The sequence below is a fragment of the Rhinopithecus bieti genome, unplaced genomic scaffold (assembly GCF_001698545.2).
Source record: "Rhinopithecus bieti isolate Rb0 unplaced genomic scaffold, ASM169854v2 scaffold_31734, whole genome shotgun sequence".
Classification (NCBI taxonomy): Eukaryota; Metazoa; Chordata; class Mammalia; order Primates; family Cercopithecidae; genus Rhinopithecus; species Rhinopithecus bieti.
The window spans coordinates 113,438-120,651 of NW_016813597.1; the positions used below are offsets into that span (position 1 = coordinate 113,438).

The following is a 7,214-nucleotide window of genomic DNA, read 5'->3' on the forward strand; positions in this document are numbered from 1 at the left end:
TTTTTTTTTTTTTTTGAGACAGTCTTCGCTCTGTCACCCAGGCTGGGGTGCAATGGCCCGATCTCAGCTCACTGCAAGCTCTGCCTCCCGGGTTTATGACATTCTCCTGCCTCAGCCTCCCGAGTAGCTGGGACTACAGGCGCCTGCCACCTCGCCCGGCTAGTTTTTTGTACTTTTTTTTTTTAGTAGAGACGGGGTTTCACTGTGTTAGCCAGGATGGTCTCGATCTCCTGACCTCGTGATCCACCCATCTCGGCCTCCCAAAGTGCTGGGATTACAGGCTTGAGCCACCGCGCCCAGCCGGTGCTCACTCTTTGAGTCCATGCTGCCTTTATGAGATGTAACACTCACTGCGAAGGTCTGCAGCTTCACTGCTGAAACCACAAACCCACCAGAAGGAACAAACTATGGACGCACCATCTTTAAGAACTGTAACACTCACTGTGAGGATCTGCAGCTTCATTCTTGAAGTCAGTGAGACCAAAAACCCACCAATTCCGGACACAATCATACTAGCTGTGAGCAAGACCACTGAATGTCACACTGGGTTGCCAGCATGTCTGGGAAGAGCAGAAACTGGGGCAGCCAAACGGCTGGCAGAGGCCAGCTAGTATGTATGTGATGCCTACTCCATAGGGGACTCCACATTTAAAAGACAAGATAAGCAAATGCCAGGCTGCCTCGCCAGTTATCCCCCAAATAAAACAATACAAGTAAACTCTCCAGGGAATGTGTACGTGTGCAAACCTAAGCACATGCACACAGCTATATGCAAAAGGGAAAGGCTGGGAAGGAACAAAACCAACCTCTGAACACCAGTTACTTCTGAGGAAGGGTCAGGTGTGGCTGACTGTCAGTATTACTCAGTTTTTCAACTGATGAGATTGCATCAATTTTGGCAGTTTTGTTTAAAGTCAATTTGCACTCCTTGGGTGATCACACAGGCCCTGCAAAACTGAACCACCAACAACTATCTGCACCACTTCCTATGAGCCAAATAATGGCTTCCCTCAAAGCTCAGCCCTCCCACCCACCTCCTAGTCATGGTCCCATGCAGGGGACTACTGGGCTTCTGAGGTACAGGGGTCCAGGCCAAACCCACCCCACAGATTCCTAGTGAAACCAGAATGTATCCAAGTGCCTTTCCCCCACCTGGGCCACGTGCCCAGTGCATAAATATGCCTGTGTTTGCTCCCCTAGGGCAGAGGCTCCATTTTCTTACAGCTGGAATGAGGGGTGGGGAGATTTGATGATGTCCTGTACACGTTGGATGTTAATCTGATGTGGTGCTGTAGGAACAGCTTGCCTGAGTCAGGTGCATTCTCAGCACGTGGTGTGTGCTGCCCCTTCCAGCTGCAGGAGTCCCAGAAGGTAAGTGCTACCGCAATCCCCATTTACTGGTGAGCAAATGTCAGGTGATGTGCAGCCGGCCAAGCAGCTGCTAAGTGACCAACAGGCTGGATCTGCATCTCACTTGCAGAGGCCCTGCCTGGCTGCTGGGGCTGCCCTGCAGACTCATCCTGCCTCCTCCTCCTCTTCTATCCACAGGTATCCCAGCTTCTAGCCACAGCTGCTCTCCAGGTGGGGAAAATCTATGGATGCACCAGAGTGCAAGTACTCAAAGACTCCAGTGTGCAGACAGGCCCCTGCTCCATGTAGTTCCCATATCCAAGTCCAAGTTTATCTAGGGCTTCAGCAAATCCAAGCTTCCCTGAATTCCCTGCTGAGGCCAAACTGAGTCCTGCAACCCCCTACACTGGTAAGCTACACTAAGTCCTACAATACTACACTGGTAAGCTGCCAGTCCCAGCCCCTCCTTCCTCCTGGGACCCTGTCTGTACAGTCTGTACAGTTCTGAAGCCCTACAATAATGTTGAGATTCTAAGCCAACTCTCACCCATAGAGGTAAACAACCAGGGGCCACCAGGGGTAGAGAACATACTCAAACAGGTTCCACTGCCTATAGGCTTAATGTCCTTCCCCCACTACCTGCCATATTTGCCAGGCTGGAAGGGGACTCCAGAAACTTTGGAAACCCAATCTTGTAGCTGGTGTATGAAAAAGAGGCCAGGAAAAGCACCACTTCTGTCCATGAAGCCCCTAGATGGAACCCAGGAATTGGGAAATATGTGGGTACCAAGCCTGACACCCACTCAGACCCAGGTGGCAACTGCAGCAGTGGTTGCCCCCTTTGCCACTCCCGCTGTATCAGTACAGGAGGGAGGAGCATCTGACCCCACGTGTGAGAGTAGAGACACTAGGTGTGGGAAGGTTCCAGTGGTTACTGCAGTTGAACCTTCCCAACCAGATCCATGCAAGACCATCTTAGGTGGGTGCATGCCTGGGCTGGGCTGGGCTGGGCAAGGACACCTTTCAGAGGGTGAGAGCCACGGAGGAGGGCTGTCACAGAGGTTCCTTTTCCTGCTCTGAGAACAGGTTGGGGGAGTATGGGGGACCTCTCCCACCTCCCTGCTGCTCCCAGGACCCCCTTCTTTCAAGATGAGGCATTCTCCTGCCTGCCTGTTCTCATTTGACCCCAATAGGCCATTGCAAACATTCAGTTAAGAAAAAGAAAAAAGCCCCGTCTGTTTCCCCTGACACATCTGAGGCAGGGGGTTATGCCTAGGGGACCTAGAGTGGAACCCATACATCTGCCCACCCCCAAGGCTATGCTGGCTTCATCTTGTCTATCAGTGTGGTATAGGGGGAGAGGGGAATTACCAAGAGGTCATCATACAGGCCGTGGACGAGTTCTACAAGAGCCAAGTAGAAGAGCACTGTCCTGGCATGCTGCCCAGCACCCAGCTCACATACACATCTCCAACTGGACAGCTTCCCTGAAGCAGGCCTTGAAGTCAGGCTCCCTGAGAAGCCTGGAAAGGAGACTCTGCCAGGCTAAAGGGCCTATCCCCAAAGGTGCCACCCACACCAGTCTCATCTTGACAATCTTGGATTATTTTTGCCCTGAAGTTTTGGTGTGGAGGACAGGGAGACAGGAGACAGTGCACATTAGCCACCTTTCCAGAGAGAGTGCGCCAGCCCTCCAGATTGGGGCAGGTCAGACCTCCTCCTCACTGGTTGCCAGTTGAGGAAAGCAGCACTCGTGAGCATCCGCCTGTCTCCCCAGGTCATGTTTAGAAACCCCATCTGTGCCTTTGGAGAGACTGCCCCGAGAACACAGGCCCAGCAACTGCCATCTACTACCCCAGGGCCTAATCCCCTTCTACATGGGGTTCACTGCATGTGACTACACAGTGGGCTTGATTCCTGCCCACTAGTGCCTGCCAGACACCCCATGCCCCCCTCATGAAGAGAATGAGGTCACATAGACACACCCAGGCCACCACAGTGAGGGGGTGACTGGGGCCCTACTTGCCCACCCTTCATTGCTGGTCCAAGGCCAGCTGTCTGACCACATTTATACCCTGAGGTGGGATGTTGAGGACATTGTCCACTGGGGTCACTAACCACTTTTAAAGTTCCAGAAACAGAGGGCCAGCTGGTCCCCCTGGAAGTTCGGTAAATGGGATAAGCCAAGGTTTAACCTTCAAGAACAGGTTTCTCACCAATTAGCTGCCCAAGACCCAGGGCAGCCCCAAGTTCATGTGAAACCTACCTTCCATGTCCACAGCTCATGTCGACCCCTCCAGGAGCCACTGGAATGCTTGTTCCTGGGCATGTGATAAGCCCAGGACAGCTGCAGCTCTGCAGAACCACTATGCCCATCTGGCAGCCGTACACAGAGAGGGTATAGAATGAAGTTGGAAGTGAAACCAGATACTATGTGAATGCTTTATTAGGTAAAATCACATCCTATAAAAATGCTCTAAAATGCAAAAGGAGATGTGAAGACACAAAGAAAAAGTACGTAGTGATACATGGCTATCAGGACACACTAAAGAATCCACACTGCTTCCCCCCTTTACCCAGAAAAGAAAGGTTCTAGGCCACCTCCTCCTCAGCACACTCCTCAAACTCCTTGGCCAAGGCATTCTGGCACTGCTGGTACTCAAACCAGATCATGTTGCTTTCGGCCTCAGTGAACTCCATCTCATCCATGCCCTCACCCATGTACCAGTGCAGGAAATCCTTGTGCCTGAACATAGCTGTGAATTGATCTGAGATGTGCTTGAAGAGTTCCTGGGTGGCCATGTTGTTGCTGCTGAAGGTGGCTGACATTTTTAGCCCCTGGGGTGGGATGTCACAGATGACTGCTTTTACATTGTGGGGGAGCCAGTCAGTAAAGTAGCTGCTATTCTTGTGTTGAATATTGAACATTTGCTCCTCCACCTCCCTCATGGACATGCAACTTCTGAAAAATGGCAGTCACCATTAGGTAGCTGCCATGATGGGAGTCACAGGCAGCCATCATATTCTTAGCATCAAACATCTGCTGGGTGGGTCAGGGCTCAGTACTGCTGGCTGCCCTGGCTGGTGAGTGAGGCAAAGCCAGGCATGAAGTGCAGCCAGGGAAACAGGACCATGTTCACAGCCAGATTCCACAGGTCAGCATTCAGTTGGCCTGGGAAGCTCAGGCACATGGTGGCCCCACTCATGGCAACAGACATCAGGTGATTCAGGTCACCATAGGTGGGTGTGGGCAGCTTTAGATTTCTGGGGCACATGTTATAGACAGCTTCATTATCAATGCAAAAGGTCTCATCTGCACTTTCTATGAGCAGGTGGACTGAGAGGGTGGCATTGTAGGGCTCCACCACGGCATCTGACACTTTGGGTGAGGACAGGACACTGAATGTGTTTATGATCCGGTCCGGGTATTCCTCCTAGATCTTACTGATGAGAAGGGTACCCATCCCAGACCCAGTCCCCCCACCCAGGGAGTGAGTCAGCTGGAACCCTGCAGTCAGTCACAGCTCTCAGCCTCTTTCCTCACAACGTACACCACCCACTCCATCAGCTCCGCGCCTTCTATGTAGCGTCCCTTGGCCCAGTTATTCCCAGCTTCACACTGACCTGAAAGAAAGTACAGCCACTCAATGGCCAGGTATACGGTAATCACTGGTCACCACAATGCAAAAAGGACCAAGTGTTACATGTAAGGTGAAAGCATCATTCACCCTGCAGGTGGAGCAAATAAAACCCCCTCCCCCAAAGTTACAGGACAGCAGCATCACCTGTTAGAAATTCAGTCAGGAGCCAAACCTGAGACAGCCTAACATCAGACCATGCCGCAGGTGCCTCCTTGCTCATTACCAGGGAAGGCAGCAGCCATGGTCCCAGCTCAGCTCCCTGCAGGGAGATTACATCAGCAGCTCCTCACCTTGAGGAAACAGCTGAGGCTTCCTCCCAAAGCCCATATAGGAGAGGGAGATTTTGTGACTCAGGATAGAAGGGTGTTCAGGATCCTTGACTCCACAGTTCCCACAGCAATGACCTTGGGGCACTCCTTGACTTTGAGCTGCTCTAAGGAGCTGCACCCCAGTCCTCACCTGCAGCTCACCGAAGATGGAGATGTCCAGCCTGAAGATCCACCCGAAGGGCCCGGAGTACACAGAGTCCATGATGCCCGGCTCCAGATCCATGAGCACAGTGCGGGCTACCTATCTGCCACATGAGGGGGATGGGCGGGCATCAGCGAGGGGAGGGCCGCCATTCTCAGGAAGGCGGTTGGGGAATGACTGGGGTCTCACCGCTGGCCTCGTTGTAGTACATGTTGATGCACTCCAGATGCAAGTTGCTGTCCCCGTGGTAGCTGTCAGTGGAGTCAATGGCATGTTCGTCAGAGATCACCTCCCAGAACTGCGAGACAAGAGGGGCCAGACAGGCCAGGGGTGAGCCAAGGAGGCCAAGGAGCTGTAGGCACCCTAACCCCTCTCCCACCTCCACCCCCTCCCGCAACCCCCAGACCTCTCTGGCAGCCTTACCAGCCGCCCAGCTCCACCGTGTCACGGCAGGGAGCCCAGGGTCCCCAAAGCAGAGGCGCCAGCCCCGTCACTGCGAATATCTTCCCGGCCACCCAGCAGACCTGCACTGGGCCCTCAGAGCACCGGCAGCCAACCTTGGCGCTGACCTAGTTCCTGCACTGCTCCGTCTGCTTGAGTACTAGCTCCCGCATGGCCAAAGCAGGACTAGGGCGACAGGAAAAACACCAGGAGGAGCAGACGCGCAATGACCTAGCCCGCGCTTCCCCAAAGCTTAACTAGCCCTGCGCCCACCTACCCCAGCCTCGGATTGGGCTCCCAGAATAAGCAACAGTTTACTTCCACACAGGGGTACCTGCCTATGAATCCCTTGTAGTTTATCATCTATTGGAGAGTTCAGGTGGCCTTGCTCTGGTCCTTTCCACGTTGGGGAAAGCTGGTCAGCTGGAAAACTTTCTCCCATGTCTTCAGTAAAACTAAATCCCTAGGTGAGCTGAAACTGAATTTTCCTCCCATGTGAAAGAGGCAGGCTTTTGTTTCCATATTCACAGAGTGCCTTTGCACCTGTCCTAGATTGATGACATATTTTTGTGATTGATGAGTCCTTTCATCTCTTAGGATATCTGTCGTTGTGAAAGGCCTTCCATGTGCTAACTCAACTCCATGTGCTAACTCAACGGGACTTAATTATAAGTTTACCTTTGGAGCAGCTCAAACCCGCAGTAAGCTATGAGTATTAGAGATAGGCCTCTGATTTAGCTAGAGTCTTCTTTAGAATATAATGAGCCCTTTCACCTTTCCAGAGGACTGCGGTCCCCATGCAGAGTTAAGGTGATACTGGATTCCTAAAGCTAAGAATAGGTGTTGGGATATGCCTGCTGTGAAAGACGGGCCATTGTAACTTTGCAAGCTCTTAGATGACCCATACTGAGGAATTATTTCTTCTGGTAAACACTTTTCAGATAGAATGGGAAATGCCTTGATCTAACCAGTGAATGTATCGGTAAGCATTAGCAAATATTTGAATCTCCTACAGAAAGGCATCTGAGTAAATTAGAGTTGCCAGTCGTCACCTGGATAGGTTCCCCGAGGTTGGACAAGTTTAACTGGAGAAGAGAAAATTGCTGGGCTCTTTATTTCAGGCGTAAAGCTCACAGGGCTAAGTCACCTGTTTTAGTGTCTTGAAAAGATTTATCCTGATAAACAAATGAGACATTAACTGAAATAAAGAATCCATTCTAGGGTGAAAAGAATCATGAAAGTGCTTATTTTCCTATAGTTGGTACTTGGCATTAGTAATTTATTACCATCAGTCAGCCAGCCAGAGGGGCC

At 51.7% G+C, this 7,214-nt stretch overlaps 1 pseudogene; it reads right to left on the reverse strand.

Moving 5' to 3' along the window:
• Positions 1-3,942: 3,942 nt before the first annotated feature.
• Positions 3,943-6,076, reverse strand: LOC108513102 (tubulin beta-8 chain-like; annotated as a pseudogene).
• Positions 6,077-7,214: the final 1,138 nt, after the last annotated feature.